Raw genomic sequence first — 18516 nt, 5'->3', positions numbered from 1 at the left:
GGCCAGAAACTTAGTAGGCAAAATAAATAAATAAAAAGAGATGGGGATATACTCAGTGGGAAAGCACAAACAATAAGAGAATAACAGCAATAGAAAAACAGATAATATAGATCACCAAATAAACAACTTTTGTGCTCCAAAGGTACTACTAAATTGCAAAAGGTGGGTCCTAGAAATAGGAGAAAAACTATATCCTGGCTTCTGGGAGCCTTTTCACTTCCATGCCAGCTTCTAACTTTTTTTATGTCCCAGGGTTGTAGACCTGAAAGAAGTCAAGGGCCCTGTCCAAGGAATTCTGCCAGGTCTGGTTTGCTTTTTGGCTTGAAGACATGCTTTCATCATTTTGAAACCACTGATAGTGTTGTGATTCACCAATGACATCCCTTGAAGTGAAATTCTCCAGCTGAAATCGTGCTCTGAAGGTAGACTGAGAAAAGACAGGTATGACAGAGGCCAGGCAGTCCCACATCCCTTGCTCAGCAGGCCACTTCAGTGAAGGGTCACTACAGACTCAAGCATCTCAGGCCATTAGGATCATGGTGGGGAAGCTAACTGACTGACACTCCCACTAAACACATGATTGACCACATCAAAAGGGACAATTAACAGGTCAGAGACAGACATCACCCCAGGCTACTGTTGATTAGGGCTTCAGGGAGCATGAGGGTGGAATCCCAACTGAGGGGCACGTTCCCCAGAGTAAGACAACCGGATAACCATTCATGAGGCCATAACTTCTTTGCAGGTAAAGGCCAAAGACATCTGGCTATACTAGGCCACTCTGGGGACACAGATGACACACTTCTGTGGCGAACTGTACCAGGGTCTTTCAAGAAGCCAGAGCTTTTGGCTTAAATCCTGTGCACGTGTATCAACATCAAGGTTGGTGACAACTTCTATATCAGAAATATCAGAGCTGGGAATCTAGCTGGAGAAAGCTTTAGTTGTAGAATGAGAAAACGAAATGGTATAAAATAACTGAAAAATACGTGATCATCTTCCCACACGGATTTCTGATATATTAGAAGAAAATGTCTTGGCTCGTGGAGCCCTGTGAAGAGACACAGAATTCAGAAGAGGGACGGTCCATAATACTGTTGAGGTGCTGCTAGAGTGAGGAAGAGACAGCTGAAAGAAGACTGGAATCAGGGAACATGGGAAGGTCTATGGACTTCCCCTCTCTGGGGACACCATCAGCCTTGAAGGAATCCGAGTACAGAGGCTGAGGTCTGTTTCAAGCAAACTATGGGATTGGTTTCAAGGACTTGGAGATGGAAGAGGTGGCTGGAGATACTTCTCTCCTGTGAGGATTCTGCACTATGTCCTGGTGACAGGCCTCAGGACACATGGGCCAACTCACAGCCTTGATGCTCACTTGGACCCCTGACATAGACCCTTTTACATTTTAAGTCTTCAGTTTATTAGTCTTATGGGTTTTACTTCTAGAAATGTTTTTAATCAAGAAATTGGCTGAACAATAATTCCAATACATATTATAATGAAACTGGATAAAGTCAGGCAATAGTGTCATATCAAATGCAGACATAATGATTTCAAGCTCTTCCTTCATTTCAATTTCTCCCTGTGAAAGGAAAAGGGAAAAGTCTTCTTACAAATACTGAAACAGGGATGATCACCTCATAACACCACTTTCTATTATATTTCAATTTGCATTCATATGGGGCAAAAGATTAATTTTTTATCCAAGGCTCCTTTGGTCAGGTTAATTTACCCACAAGAAAAAAATAATATCATGTGTATTGTAGTTGATGTCAACATGTTGACTACACTCTCCAAAAAAAAGTAGTTTTTGTCACAGTAACTATCACAGAAAAAAAATAGTAGTAATTTACTATCTAATACTCAAAATAGAATAGCAAAACTCCTGACATAAATTATCTTAAAAGGGGAATAAAATCCCTTACAATAGTACAAATAAAAATGAGAAAAATGAAAATTAAAGTAAAAATGTATTCCTCTATTTCTTTTCAAAATGACTTCATTTTTATGTAAATATTCGTCTCTCTCTTATTCTTGAGCACTTAAATATGTAAGTCTTGAAAGATACTGGAGGATGGGACAGCTTGTGAATAAAGATATGATAACTGTTCTTTCCACTAAGCCTATTATCACAGGCAAAATTACATTTATCTTTTGGTTCAGGAAGCCAAGAATAAAATTCAATGAACTCTGAATATGTTTATATTTCAGGAATGCATTTCACCTTATGTTGTGCACATACATTCTAAATTAAGACAAGTTAATTAAACAGAGAAACTCGAGGAACTTAGTGTTTTACTATCTTCTCTAATTTGCTTTTAAGGAGTCTTCAAAATGTGTTTCAGAGTGTACCTCTGAACTTTGCTCTGAGCCCTCTTAATTCTGGTCTCAGCCATTCTCTACTGTTATTTTGTCTTTTTTCCCCCATGTATTCAGGATTACTGAAGTCTAAGGGAAAATGATGCCTTTGAGGGAGTGAGACACATCACCGCAATGGAAAGGTGGTCCATTTCACCATATTTTGTAGACTATCTTTTCCTCAACTTACAGTGAGATGCTGTGTAATGACTAAATGATTGTTGACAAGTTAATGTTGAATGATTGGTGTGGAGTGGGTGGTTCTTGTATGATCACACTGTTTCCTTCACTAGAGACCCATTCAGCTCTATCACAGGTCTCCCTCTCTTAGACAATGGATTGAACCAGACAATAATACTGAAGTGAGCTCTATTGCTATGGAATATTCAGGGGACTGCAGAATAGCTTTCTTTCTCTTTTCTGCCTATGACACATAATCCTTGTGGAATGACGAAAACTGGGCTTGCTTGTCATCTATTACTTATTACCATCAGTCACTATGCATCATTCACCAGGCCTCTGGAGCATAATTGCACTTCATTACAGAATAATCATTTTTGCTTAATGTAAGAGTCCAATAAATGAATTTAACATTTTATTGTGAAAAATATTATAAAATAAAAATTGCGTTTTATACTTGGAGAATATGTGTGTGCCCACGTGTGCCCCTGGGGCTGAACACACATATGCATGTGTACACTTTTTGCAATGCCTCAGACCACTTGGGAAAATAACTGTTAATATTTATGTCCCCTGTTTTGGGAAGAGGGTTTTATGCCACTTAATCCTCAGAGCAAATTAAAAGGGGCTTGGTGTTTGACATTGGTTTCCAATATCTCAGCACTAATGCAAGAGTATTTTGTATGTTTAAAGATCCCTGATTGCTTCTCCATGATCGATCTTGATTTCAAGTTCAATCTTCCCCTGTCTCAGCCCAAATCTTCAATTTACTCTTTTTTACTTCCATAAAAATGAGAATCCCTTTGGGGATGTTGTTCTTCACTTCCCCCAAGGTGAATTTATTCATCTGAAGGGAATGTCCCCAGAATAATCCAACGAAATACTCCTCAGTGGTCTCTGGAAGGCACCATGTTTGGCATGGGTTGATCTAGCCTGCTTATAAAGGGGGGCAAGTGCATGTTCTCCACATTCTTTACTAATCCTCATGGAGTAAGTATTATTATGTAGGTTGCCACTGAACAGAATCCACTGGGCAGGGCAGGTGGGCTGGGTGCTGGAGGGCAGAGGAGGAAGCTGATGGGCAGTGGAGGAACTTTGGAGCTGCACCTCTGGCTACCTGATCCTCAAGATTGGCCTCTACTACTAGGATCAGTTTTAAGCCTACACTGGATAGAACATTTCTTCACACTCTGAAGCACATTAAACAAATTTGTAGTCTGAGTATTGAAGTCAGAAAAACAAGATAATTTGACATTTTGCACCAAAAGGAACAACTGATCTGTGTTTTTGATAGATATCTTTCTGTACAATACAGTTATTTCATAGGATGCGTCTTACTTCAATTGCATTCAAAATCCAGGCAAACAGGGTCAAGCTAAAAACTGAGGAAACAAAAAAAAAAAAATGATGAAAAAAAAGGAATATTGTTACTGTCTATTTTAGCAAATATTCTAGTTTATTATAAAAAATAAACTTACAGACCTTAAGGAAAATTACTTTATTAAATTTCCCAGAGATAATTCTTAATGAAAACAATAGTAAATTTCTCAAATTGTCTTATTTACTTCTAGATTATCTGATGACAGTTACATTTGGAGAGGGAAATGAAAAAAAAATAACGAAAAACACTTCTAATTATTGTGCAATTTGCTTTAATTTACATCAGACTCTAATTTGTTGTCACAGTAGATTGAGAGGCTGCAAAAACAAATGTAATGGGTGCTTCAAAGCCAAAGGCAGACCTGTGAGCTGAGCTATATTCCACATCAGACTTCCATGAAAACAACCTCTTTTTTTTTTAAAGTAGTAAACATAAACCAACAAGGAATTTAAAATAAAGCAAATCATTACTTAAACTGGTTATATGGATATTCAAGTCAATGCCATAAACAGCAATATACCCTATTTTGTGTTTTTAAGTGAAAAATTAAAACTGATTTATAATACAGCAGTGATTTGTGCCTAATCTGAAATAGCCCTTTTTATTAATATTGTACTAAACCCCAGGAAATGATGCCAGAAGCCAAAGATTAGTGCCAAAATACATATGAAGTCCGTTTATGCTGTTTATTAAGACCATACAAGGTCCCTGACCCTTTCACAGTGAACAAACACAGGTCCGGCTGGCTCACAGGCTTTCTTTCATACAAACCTGTTCACTCATATCTCTTTGCCACTTTTCTTTTCACCGGGGTGGGAGCAATCCACAAGCGTGCAGGAACCCAGTGGTGGCTGGCTGGATTACGCTTACAGTGGACAGTGGAGGTGTGTGCGGAGCTAGGGTGCCAATTATCCCCACTCCAATTGGGTGCTAACCCAGACCGGCTTCTTGGGAGTGTGTGTGCCAGGCCTGTAAAACAGCACCTGGGAGCAGTCAGGCGAAATTAGGTGCCCCCAAATGATTGTGTTTTCCTGAGAAGAAACTGTGGTTGGCCATTTGAATAGAGGCAATCACTCTGAATAGAAAACACATCATCGGGTTTGGGGGAGGTCTCCTTACACAGCACTCAATAAAGGGCAGAAAGGGAAAATGTAATTCAAAATGTCAATAGTTTTTCATTCAAGGGACATAGCAGAGGGAAGAAGCACTCAAGTTCACACTGCTGCTACCACCACTGCCAGCAGCCAGGCCACATGTTTGCAAAACAATTAGACTCAGCGTTCTCTCTTGTCCTTTTTAAACCTCCAAGAAAATCAGCAACTCCAACTTAAGCATCTTTCAACCTTTTCCACCTTTTCCAGAATAGCCCTTATTTCCCTTTTCTGTGCAGGTGTAGGGTACTCTTGGGATTTTTTTTATTATTATTATTGGTTGTTCAAAACATTACAAAGCTCTTGACATATCATATTTCAAACATTAGTTTCAAGTGAGTTATGAACTCCCATTTTTACCCCAAATACAGATTGCAGAATCACATCGGTTGAAACCAGGTTAGTAGAACAATTGTTTAAAAGGCCACGAAAGTCATAATTTAAAAAGTAAGCTGTGAGATGAACCTCTGTGGGGGATACTCAGATGGAGATCATCCGGGCTGTCACAACGCATGGACGCAAGTCCTTCCAAGGAGGAGAGTGATGACGTCTTCCACACACAGGAAAGGGCAAAGGCCCTCCGCTCTCCATACCTTGAGGTCTGAAGGATGCAGATTTGCAGGCTTTGTAGAAAACGGTGTTTGACAGGGAGGTCTTGGATGCCCGGTGTTACCTATGGACATTAATGGAGTGACGCTAGTGACCTGATTGGTGGCAGTCATGGAGGAACCTCACTGAGGAGTGAATTCTGCTAATGGCCTCCAATTGCCGCAACCCAAAGAAGAGCTGCAGTGTGAAGGTCTGTGTCGCCCCAAGTCACATGCTGGAGCCTCTTCTCCAGGGTGAGAGCACTGACAGGGGGGACCCTTGGGGATGTAATTAAGCTATGAGCCTCCAAATGGGACTAGTGCCCTATGGGAGGAGTCCCAAGGGAGCTTGCCCCTTCCACCACGTGAGAGCACAGCTAGAAGGAGGTGTCCATGAACCGGAAAGTGGGCCCTCAACACGCTATAGAACCTGCTGGCAGCCTGGTCTTGGCCTTCCCACCTCCACAACTGCAGCTATGTATTTCTGGTTTTATAAGACACCCAATTTGTAATATTTCTGTTACAACAACCTGAAGAACTAAGATAGAAACCTCCAGAGCTTTATGCTTGAAGCCAGACACCTCCCAGGCAAGAATGAGCCTGCAGTCCCACCAGCCTCAGGGCATTCCTGCTGCCCCTTGTCCTGGTGGGACTCATCGGTGGGTGCTGCAGCCTGAAGCTCTGCCCACCCAAGGCCACTCCCGTCCTTTTCCCTCTTTGCAGGTGTCAGAGCTGTGGAATGCTCCGGAGTCCTTCCTTCCCACCCACACCTCCCCTCTCTCCTAATGTTTTCATTTCCTGATGGACTTTCTTATTTTTCATGAATGAATACATAATATTTCCTATTGATAATTGTTGACTTCTAAAAATGATGATAACAAAAAATCAGTTTATGTAATACATCTACATTCTTGACCAATTCCTTTCTGAATTCTTCATTGGTAATAAATTTCCTAGCACCCAAATAAAAACATTGTCAGTGATTCTATATATTTTGTCTTCTCTTTTCTTTATCCATTAATTATTTCAATTTACTAAGAAATGATTTCTACTTTCAGTTTTCCATCATTTTTGTGTTTCTGTGGAAGAGTTATAACTTTCTCTTGATTGTCACAGTGAGATAACTTGCCAATAAGTCAAAGCCAATGCTTTAAAGGACAATTGTTCACATTAATGGTTAGGCCCTACATTCTGCAATCTCTGGCTCTATCTAATTTTCTAAAAATGGAAAAAATACTTCTTGGGAATTTTTAATAATAAAATATAAACATGCTTGATTTTTTCCTACTTTATTCTTTCCAATCTTTGTTCTCTAGTCAGCTGTACACAAAAATTGAGCATAAAATTCCTTTGCATATACAATAACTTCTCCATTACAGGGATGTAGCCCATATTTTGACTTTTATAAGAACTATATTTATTAAATGACATCTTCACTAATTTTTACCAGATTCATTTATTTAGCTAATAGTTGTTATTTATTCAACCGGTATTATTGAGTCCCTACGGCATGCTTTGAGGAGATAATATAGATAGTTCTTGTTGCCATGGAGCCTGTAGTCAACTGGGAGCTGACAAGCACTTAATACATATGTAATAATACTCTCCATAGATTCTTTGAAAATAAAATACCCAAATTAAATTTGGGGAGCCATGATTAGAATAACTATTCACAACATTTCTAAGAACACAATTGGAAACCTGAAGAATGAGTTTATATAAAATGTGTATAATGTAGAGACACACCAACCAATAGACAGATATCTGTACCCATTTCAGGCTTCAGCTGGTAGCTATCAATTAGCAAATGAGAAACATAACTGTGGATAAGAACATACACACCAGTGACCCCCTAGCCCCTCCATCTGCTCACCGCACCTCTTTCCAGTGTGACAGAAGGGGGGCTTTGGTAATTAATTGGAAAGCAGGAAGGGAAAAGGCAGCAGGGTGTTGTTTGGCATGCTTTCCCTGGGACACGTCATCTGATTCCTGTGACCACTGCCACTTCTCTGCAGGAGCAGGATGTGGTCCAACAGCTCTGGCCAGTGTCCTCCTTAACTGCTAAGCCTGCATCGGTTTTGTTAAGGGCCCTCATTCCCAACATCATTCTCAAATTCCACACCAGTCCTTTCCTCCATTCCAATCTCTGTTTTGTTTGCTATTTATGTTTCACTGAGTTGGGAAGGGTGAACCTTTTATATGGCATCTACTACCAGCGAGGTAAGTCATGAGCGTTCGTCAGTCAACAGCCACACCCAGCTTTATATCACAGTGGGAGCACTAGGAAGAATGGACTCACAGGTCACCAATTTGGTTTCCTTTATCAATGAGGCAAGAGACCTAGACATTTGTCATGATGTAGCTGAGGTGTGCAGATAAGGAATGCAAACCAGGCTGAAAACCTGTGTCCACACTTTTTGGACAGGGCAGTCAAGTGTCCTCTCTTCCTGGGACAGGCTTGGTTTATCAATAAGTCCAGCCAATAGGAAGAGGTCTGCACCTGGGAATCATGGCTGGAAGCCCTTTCCTCTGAAGCTCTGGAGGGGCAGCCCTGTTCTCTTCATCTACATGGAGCCCACTTCTCTTTCAGTTCTACCACATGTACAATACCTTTTGATTTTCAACTAAGTTCATATTTAAGTGTAAGTGATGTTTCCAAATTTAGCCAACCGCTACATAAGAAAAATGAGATCTTTTTTTAATCAAAAATGTTTTACTTTTCTTACGTGGAGAATCAACTCTCAGAATGAATGGATCCAGAGATATAAGATGCTCACTTAAGAATACTATCTGTATTGGTATTCTCAATGATTGCAATTATAGCTGAAGTAAGATGAAATCTCAGTGTAGTTTTGATGTGAATTTCCCTGATTGCTAAGAATGTCGAACAACTTCTTTTTATACATTTGTTGACACTTGTATTTCTTCTTTTAAGAAATGTTTATTTTAATCTTTTGACCATTTACTGATTTTTTAATTTGTGTCATTTTTAATTTTTTAAATATATTCTGGATATTAATTTACTATCTGAGCAGCATGTGGCAAGGATCTTCTCTTGTTCTGTATGGTGACCCTTAATCAGTTCCTTTGCTTTGCACAATGTTTTTTTTTTTTTTTTTAATTTGATGAACCTGCTATTAACTTAGTTTTCTTTCTTGAACATTAGAGGTTTCATTAAGGAAGTCAATGCCTGCACCAGTATGTTGAAGAGCTGATCCTAGGTTTTCCACTAGCACTTGCAGTGTTTTTGGTCTAGTTCTTAGGTCTTGAATCTGCTTTGATTTGATTTTCATTCAAGCAGAGGAAGAAAAATCTAATTCCATTCTTCTACATATAGATATCCAGTTTTGCCTGCATCATCTATTCAAAAGGCTGTCTTTTCTCCAACATAAGTTTTTGATGATTTTGGCAAGGATCAATGACTGTGTGTATATGGACTTCTCTGTGTGGTACACTCAGAAATTGTTTGAGGGACTGCAAATTGGTACAACCACTTTGGAAAGAAGTCTGGAGTTTCCTCAAAATAATAGGAGTGTAACCACCATATGACCCAGTTAACCTAGTCCTCGGTATTTGTCCAAAAGAACAAAAATCAGCATACTACAGTGATACATGTATACCAATGTTACAACAGCACAATTCACGATAGCCAACCTGTGGAACCAAACCAGATGCCCTTCAAATGATGAATGGATAAAGAAAACGGGGTATATATACACAATGGAGTTTTACCCAGCCATAAAGAAGAATGAATTCTGGCATTTCCTGGTAAATGTATGGACCTAGAGAACATCATATTAAGTGAGATAAGCCAGACTCAGAAAGTCAAAGGTTGAAAGTTTTCTCTCATGTGGAAGCTGAGTAGAGGGGAGTAGAAATGGAATAAAAAGGAGATCAGGAAAATAGAAAGGAGACCAACAAGTAGAGGAAAAGAATCAAGAGGATAGAGAGGAAAGCCTGGGGAAGTACTGCAGAAAGAAATTTACAAATTACACTGTGTCCTTGTGTTGATATACCACAATGACCCCCACACACAATTATCATGCACTAATAATAATAATAATAATAATAATAATAATAATAATAATAATAATAATAATATCAGTAGAAAGAATAACTGTAGAGTAGAACAAACAGATCCAGAGGAAGAAGGAGGAGAGAGACAGAGAAGATACTAGGGAATGAAACTGATCAAACTATTTTATGGGCATCTACAGCCACACCAAAAGGAATACTACTTTTACATATAAATATAATGCACCAATAAAGGAAAACACACGATTTATATGTCTATTTCTGCTTCAAGTGAGTTGCTGTTGGAGATGCGATAGAAGGAAGAGGATGTGGACATTCCCTCTGCGAAACTGAAATGGAAGGCCACCATTCAGTGACCATCACTTATGTCCCCAATGGGAGTCACAAATTGGTGACCAGGAGGACGACTCTGTAAAACACATCTTGTGCACTGATTCTGGGAGCCACTGTGCCAAGTCCTTTACTGGCATCACCTCTGTACACAATGACACTCTGCAGGATATGCTTTCACTTTCCCCACTTGGTGACAATGAGTGAAGCCCAGGAGAAGGTAAGTGGCGGTTCTTAAGGTCTGGAGTTGCCATTCAAACTAAATGTGTCTGGCTTAATCGCTTTTATACTTTTATTTTTCTTAAGGTTTTATAGCATTTAATTTTTATCCATCACCATCAGCGTTATATACTCCTTGTCATTAATTGAATTTGATTCTGGATGGATTTCAGCAGACAACATCTCTTCCATTTCTTCTTGGGAGAAAGGTTCCCCTTCTTCAGTCATATACGTTATGAGTTCTTCCTTAGTAAGAAACTCATGTCTAGCAGAATCTAAAACCTCAAAACTCCAAGAAGGACTCCTTCTGGAACTGGTCTCTACCTACTTTCTACAAGTATTTTGTTCATCACTGGAAGAAAGTTTTCATATTGAATATATCCAGTGGGTTCTTCTTCTTCTACCTCTGCAGGCAGGTCATGTAGCTTTCCCTCACTAGGGCAGCATCCTAATGACCTGATAATTGTCCCAATTTCTCATTTTATCCCCCAAGGGGGTTCAGCATTCCTGGATGTACTGCAATACCAGGTCGATGCGTGGAGTGGATGGAGCAATCTCCTACTCCATTTCCCTGCTCCAAAAATGCACTTAATATATTGTCCTCGGTTAGAGGACATATCAGATATTAAAGTGATAAGAACACAGACTACACTTGATCTCAGCCAAAAGGCCGAGAAGCAGTATTATAGCTTTTATTCTTAATGCCAAGTACTCTCTCCATTTGAAAAAAGTCATAATATTCTGTATTTTTTTTTATTTTTGTTTTGCTTCTTATATTTACTTTTTTCCCTGGATTCCTTTCTTTGGAATCATCTGAATTCCAAAGCCTCTTAGAGTTAAATTATAATCTGCATCTTCCTTAGGGCGTAGGGTATAGACAGGCATTAAGAGACAGATTTGGGAAATGTAAATTGACTTCCATTTTCCAGTTACTTTGGGGTGAACTCAGCCATGGAGCACATGACCAATTTCTAAGAGTTACTAAACCGATGGACAAGCAGACAGCACAGTTTTATCTAATTCAGAGGAGTGAGTGAAGGTACTGAAGGCTTCCATGAGCCTATGAAGGTACTGAGCCACAGAGGAGCAGTGGAGGGCCAGCAGCCCCTTTGGTACTGCCCCCCACTTCACCTTATATTCCACCAATGACGAATTAGGAGAGACACTCACTAAGCTCAGTTAGCAGCATGCTAGGAACAGCATCTTCTCTTTATTTACCACTCTCTATGCAAACTTACATTTTAACTGGTGTATTTTTTTAACCTTTAAGTCTATCTGGGAGGATGAATAATAACAGAATATTTTTATTGTGTTCTATTAACTAATTTTCTACCTCACCTCCTCATAATCTTTGACTCAAGTTCACACTGTGTTTGTGGAAGATAGGAAGTTTTGCTTTTAGAAAACTGTACATTGAAGCATTTCACGTATTCTTTGCAGTCCTTATGGATGACTCTCTGGGGTTAAAGAGATATATGTAGGTACAAAAGGCAAGTCACAGAGGTAAGACATCTTTCCAGTATATCTTATTAACGAGCACCTAAATGGATCTTACCATGCACTTCTACTCCCTCCTCATCTGTTCAGTCCCTTCCTGTTCCACTGGGTGCTACTGTTGGTCCTCTTCTCAGTGTAAATCACACTTCACATGGGTCAGTGCACCAAAGCATTCAGGGCCCAAGAAACTCATTTAATCACATCACAACATTTTTGTCACCTTTGTCTAAATTTATAACAGAAATATGAATATACAGGAAGCTATACCTTTAGAAATGAATTCCTTTCTACAGTGTAGCTAGCCTCTGATTTACATTAATCTGTAGTAACTTGTACTTACTGCTTTTCAACTAATTTCTAGACTCCAAAATAGCAATCTAATTTTCCCCCCTCAGTCAGGAAAGTGCCTGATAAAACTGTAAAGCCACCATGTTGCTTTACACCCTGATTGTATCCCAAAGAGGTACTGACTTGAGTATTTGACTTGAAGACACAGCATTTATTAATAAGTAGTTAAAATAAATCTTAAAACACACACTGAGATTGAATGCATCTTTAATATCTATATAAAAACAGAATTCAAAAACTTTAAAAGTTTTGGTTTAAAATCAATTTTCTTCTGATTTGTTAGATAAAGGAGATACAAACTAAGAATAGGTTTTAAGCCACTTGAAAACAATATGGAACCAAATACATTTAAATCTGAAGAAGAACAGGGAAAGGTTTAGATTTGTTTGATTTCAGAGCTCTTAGGATCTTGTGCCAATCTATGGTGTTGATTGTCCACATTAAGAATTTTTGCACACACTAGTGACTGATTGGTGAAGATTCAAACTTTCAATGAGTCACAGGAAAGGGATGGAAATTAACTCTAATGACCGATGTGTTAGTCAGCTTCCATTACTGCAATGAATATTGATATAATCGGCTTATCAGGAAGGAAGTTCCATTTTGTCTCACAGTGTGAGAGACTTCAGTCCTTGTCCATTAGTCCTGTTCCTTTGGGCCTCTAGGGGGCAGTGCTTGGAGGAGCAAAGCTATTCACCTCTTGGCTGAGAGTAAAGAGGAGAGAGGTGAAGGGACTAGGGGCCTATAAACCCTTTCCAGGGCACACCCTCAATGACCAGGAGACCTCCCACTAGGTTCCCAGTCTTCATGTTTCTTCAGACTGAGTCTTTAACCCTTGGTCCTTTGGAGATATGATATTTCTGATCCAAGCATAGCAAACCCAGCTGCCTCCTACCCCGTCCTGTGTGGCTACTCAGGACTGCATGAGTTTCAGTCTATTGTTCAGCAAGTCTACTATGAGGTGCCCAATATCCTCCATTCACACCCCTGCTGCTGGTTTGTTGAGAGTAGCAGAAGCATCCATGGCTACTCAGGTCTGAAACCTACACGGAGTGGGTTGGTTTCAGAAGGAAAAGTCCAGGGGTCAACGTGGCTCCAGGCTTTCCAGAGCTGCTTTCCAACTCACTGGAGTTATTGCCAGATTTCAGATCCAAGTGGCAGTAGGACTGAGGTGGCTGACTGTGAGCCAAGGCTGGCTCTCAGCTTCTGGTGGCGGCTCCTCCTCCGTGGTTCAGTGCCTCCTTCCTCAGGGTCTATGTCAGCAAACGAGAGTGAAACCTCAGGCCTCCAATCTCTCTGAGCTCCCTTTGCCTCAGCTCTGCTCGGCCTTTCTGTGCCTTCACATGTTCTCACTCCGAGTAGGAGAAGAGTGTCTTTGTTTGGGAAGGACTCCTGTGAATAGAGAGGATCCTATAAAGAGTCTCAGATAGACCCTTACTTTTGTTGGCAAACATAATCACATCCGCCCTTTCACAGAAGCACCAAGATTAGTGTTTTATTACATAATCTGAAGATGGTAATTACAGAGTACATCTTTAGAATCCCATCCACCACAAGCATCCAGGAACATGCTATACAATATGTTACCCCATTAGTCAGCCAGTTTTTCTTGCTACTTGGTATTGTCAATGTTGGAACAATTAGGCAGACCATTCTACTTTCAGTCATGCTGCCCTTTGACTAAATAGATACTATGCATCAAATATCCCCTTGGATTTTTTATCTGCATTTCTATTCCTCTATCTCATACCCTAAATGCTAATGTGCTGAATATAAAGGTGGATGTTGTCTTCTTTCTTGTTTCAGTGCCTTGATGGAGGCATAGTTTCATGACTCTTACTATTTCTTAGTTCTTCTTTAAGAAGCACCACTAACTTTAACCTTATTATATTTGTGTTCAAAGATAACCTCTAAACATTTTCCCATTTTCTTACCATTATCCTGAAATTCAGTTAAACATTGTTAATAAATTTTTCTTTAGTTAAGCATCATCCAATAACATGCAGTCCACAGAGGGCCACTATAAGTGGATAAGTTCAATTTAAAAACAACATTGTTTTTAATCTCAAATTGAAAAGAGAGTAAGTGAAGGTAATGGATAACTCAGCAGAATTGACAATGCTCATAACTGACACTAAAACACCAACACATGTATCCTATAAGTTACATAAAACATACATTATAATTGCCACCAATGTATAAATTAAAATTTACAACTGTTTTACTACATCATACTACTTTCATAATTAACCCACTTTGTACTACCACCTGTGATTGCAGTCTTAATGTCTCCATTGTCCCAAGGAACTGGCTTTTCTGATCCTAGATGGGATCTGCCTCTTTGGCTACTCCATCAGACTGTGTGGGGACAACCCTCATCTCAGTGATCCAGGTCCATAGCAACTTTCTGAACATTATGTGGAAGGAGGTTAATTACATATCACCTAGAAGTTTAATATTCCTGCTCAGGAGCACACCTGTAATCCATGTGACTCGGGAGGTTGAGGTAGGAGGAGAGTGAGTTCAAAGCCAGCCTCAGCAAAAGAGAGGTATTAAGGAACTCAGTGAGACCCTTTCTCTAAATAAAATACAAAATAGGAAGGGGGATGTGTGGCTCAGTGGTCAAGTGTTCCTGAGTTTAATCCCCTGTGCCCCTCCCACCAAAAAAAATATTCCCATAGGGACTTCACTTAAAAAGAAAGTATAACTTCTATGGTCATTAAAAAGAAAGTATTTTAATGCATTCTAAAAGCACATATGCTATTGTATCATATTTTTAATGTTTTGACAAACAAATTTCATTACAAATGGAATTCTTTGTAATTCTAAGTATTTGTATATTTTGAATACAACAAATCAGAGAAAGAATGTACAGGTTTACCAGATGGTTTACTATATTGTCTGATAGGACCTATGAAAAAACAACTATAAAAATTGGTTAAGGATTCCTGAAATATGACAATGTACTATGTCTAGAACCAAGCTGCACCTTGTCCACTAAATCCATCTCTTCACCTGACTAATAATAACAGCACCACACTTTTAGTTTTCTAGTCTATAATTCATACTTGACAGGGAACCCAACATCTCTATGTGATAAGTACTCAGCCTTCATTTATTTCTCTACAGCCTGTGTGTGTGTGTGTGTATGTGTGTGTGTGTGTGTGTGTGTGTGTGTGTGTGTGTGTAGAAGAATGAGTGAGAGAGAGAGAGAGAGTTAGTTTGTGGCAGCAAAAATTGACAATCAGTGTTCAGTCTCTCTTTTCATTCACTATCCCTGCTCTGCCTTCTCAGCACATTCAGGATTGCAATGTCTTCTTGTTTGACTGATTTATCATTATTTAATAACAATTTCTATCTCTGACATTTTTTTAACTCTGAGGTCCATATATATTAAGATAATAATTTCTGATATATTTTTATTAAACTTTTCATGATATATCTTCTACATTATTAAATTCAGCTTGTATATGTTATTATTAAATTCAAAATGAGATTCATTTACATAGAATAAATTGGACTACACACATATAAATACTACTGGTCTTTGTTTCTTTTAAATTGGTTTATTTATACCATTTATATTTAATGTAATTATTGATATGTCTGACATAAAACTTGCTCTTTTATTTTGGTTCCATTTATCACCTCTATTCTTCACTTCCATTGTCTGTTTTCTTATTTATTTAAGTTACTTGAGCATTCATTTAGAATTCCATTTTGGTTAATCTGTGCTCTTTTTGTGTGTATCTCTTCATAGGTATTCATGCTGTCCAGTTGAGATCATCTTTCTGCTCAAACAAAGAGTACTTTTAAGTCACATTACCCAACTTGGTGATAATACAGTTGAGTGAAATAGTTTGTCAGGATAATTTTAGAATTATATCACATGAAGTTGTCTTTTGCTTTAACTATAAAATACAATTTAGAAAACACAAGAAGAAAATGAAATCATGTTGTATTTATCATATTTGTGCCTTTTTTTTCTTACTTGATGTCCTAATGCTTCTTCCATTCTGCTTGGATGTTCTTTGGCTACTCTTTAAAGGGTAGTATAATGGAAGCAAATTCTCTTAGTTTCCTTTCACATGAGAGTATTGTGATTTGTCATTCATTCCCAATATACGTGTGTGTGTGCGCAAGTTTCTAGGTAGAGGGCTCTGGGTTGACAGTTACTTTCTTTTAAATAATTGAAAACACCATGCCCTTTCTTCTCTGCTCCCAGGTGTCTAATGAGAAATCTGCTGCCATTCAAATTGCTTCCTCCTTATAAACATGGTGTCATTTTTGTCTCTGACTGCTTGCAAGATTTTTTTTCTCTGTATTTGTTTTTTAGAAATTAGATTTTGGTATGTCTTAGTGTGTGTGTGTGTGTGTGTGTGTGTGCGCGTGTGTGTGTATGTGTGTGTTTTTGTTCAGTTCCTTAAATAAGTAGGTTTATGTCTTTTAAGAATTTTGGAAGTCATGAATTAAATTTTCTTCTTTCAGTTCTTTTTCAGCCTCTTCCTCTGTCTCCTCTCCTTTCAGGACACTGATGATATGAATGTCAGCTCCTTTGTTTTATTGCCAGAGATCCCTGAGTCTCTGCTCAATATTTCAGTTCATTTTTCTTTCTGTTTTCATATTCAATGGTTTATCTTGATCTACATTCTAGTTCACTGATTCTTCCCTGTGTCTTCTTCATTATTCTGTTAAAATTATATTCTGAGATTTTTATTCCAGTATTGTATTTTTCAGTTGTAAAATTTTCACTTTTTTTTTTCATACTTTCTATTTTATGTTGAGACCTTCATTTTTCTTCCTTGAAGTTCTTTGTAGTTTTAAAAATGTTTGTCCGTAAAATAATTTTATCATCATTATTGCTTTAAAATCTTATCATATAATCATAGCATTTTATCTTCTTGAAGTTAATATTTATTAATAGTCATATTTGTTCAATTTTTGGTCTTTCTGGTTCCTCACATGAGAAGTGATACTCCCTGGAAACATGTACATTTTCATATCATCCTTCGATACTCTAATTTTTTTCTAAACTTTATGTTTGGCCACATTTTCATGCCACTGCTTAGTTATGGGACCAGTTTAAGAAAGTACAGCTTTCTTATTGTCAGGTAGCTTTTCCATGTGGCCTCTATTGACCTGGGACTTTGAGCTGCTCAGTTGACATCACAGTCACAGTGGAAGTTACCCAGTGGAAGCTACTGGAAAATGATCAAAGTTCTGTTTTTTCACTGATCCTACATTGATGCCATTTTGCAGGATGAGGAGTGTTTGACTTGCTAATGCCAGGTGGTGTAGGAAGTCTATTTTCCTTACTTGCATTCCATGGACACCCTTGGAGAGACTGTATTGCAACTGGCTTACAACAAGGAGAATCCCTGTTCTCCCCTTGGTCTTCCTCATGCCACTCTGATGGAGATGTTCGGTTGCCTGTTATTGTCTCACTGTGGAAGTCAATGTTTCAGTCTTTGCTGGCATTGGTAAGGGTAGAGAGATAGCACCTTTTATTGTATTTTGATCCATTAGAGCAAACATTTTCTGGCAGTTTCATGCTTATGCAGCTGACCACTGCTATTCTAAAGCCCTTGCTATTTGAAGGTAGTTAGCCTTCTCAACACTAAGCATAGGCTGTAAGAGGCAAAAAGAAAACCCAGCAAGCTCTCCACTGTGTTATTTCTGAGGTCTGCAGTCTTTAGATGGTGCACCTTCTCTAATGGTTTCTCTGTTTTTGTCTCTTTTTCCCTCCCCCTACCACACATAGTGTGTGTGTGTGGTGAATATTTATGTCTTATGTAGCAAGCAGAAGGAGTCGAGGAAAGTGCATCTACTACTTCTTCTTTCCAGAAGAAGAATTTCCCTATATGATCATTTTCAGGAACACAAACTAAAGTTCATGCATTGCAATTAACATGTTTTGAGTATCATTTCCTTTCTAGATTTGATCTTCCCACCACTCTTATTTGTTGAAGAATTCAATAACTTTTTCATTAATTTACCCATGATCTGGATTTTAGAGAGTGCATTCCAATGGAATTGGTGAGTGTGTCTCCCTGACCTTGTATTTCTTCCAAATGAAGGCCATGGTGAGAGGTTAGATAGGAGATGTTGGAAAAGACACGAATTCCACCAGGAAGCACATCACCCCTACTGTATTCCTAATGGAGGACAGTCAGTAAGCATTTCCTAACTCTGACAACTGGAAACATGTAAACTAACAAGCACGAGTGAGAGGACAGCCTGCAGTCCCAAGGTTACAAACACTAAATACCATTTTCTAGAAGAAGGAACTCTTGTGAGTGAAGGCTGGGTGGAGGACTCATGGGAATCCTCCCTGCTGTCTACATTCCACGTGATGAAACTAAGGAAGCAGCAACCTAGGCTTTGCACATAAACTATCCTTTTCCAGAAATATTTCACAAATGATAACTAT

At 38.7% G+C, this 18516-nt stretch overlaps 1 non-coding gene across 1 annotated transcript; it reads right to left on the bottom strand.

Moving 5' to 3' along the window:
* Positions 1–10732: 10732 nt before the first annotated feature.
* Positions 10733–10923, bottom strand: LOC120888758 (U2 spliceosomal RNA). The gene has a single exon (XR_005732446.2). It is a non-coding gene; the product is annotated as a U2 spliceosomal RNA (small nuclear RNA).
* Between the last annotated feature and the right edge of the window lie 7593 nt (positions 10924–18516).

Source organism: Ictidomys tridecemlineatus, chromosome 6 (assembly GCF_052094955.1).
Source record: "Ictidomys tridecemlineatus isolate mIctTri1 chromosome 6, mIctTri1.hap1, whole genome shotgun sequence".
Classification (NCBI taxonomy): domain Eukaryota; kingdom Metazoa; phylum Chordata; class Mammalia; order Rodentia; family Sciuridae; genus Ictidomys; species Ictidomys tridecemlineatus.
The sequence above is the reverse complement of the archived record's forward strand: the minus strand, read 5'-3'. Positions and strand labels throughout refer to the sequence as shown.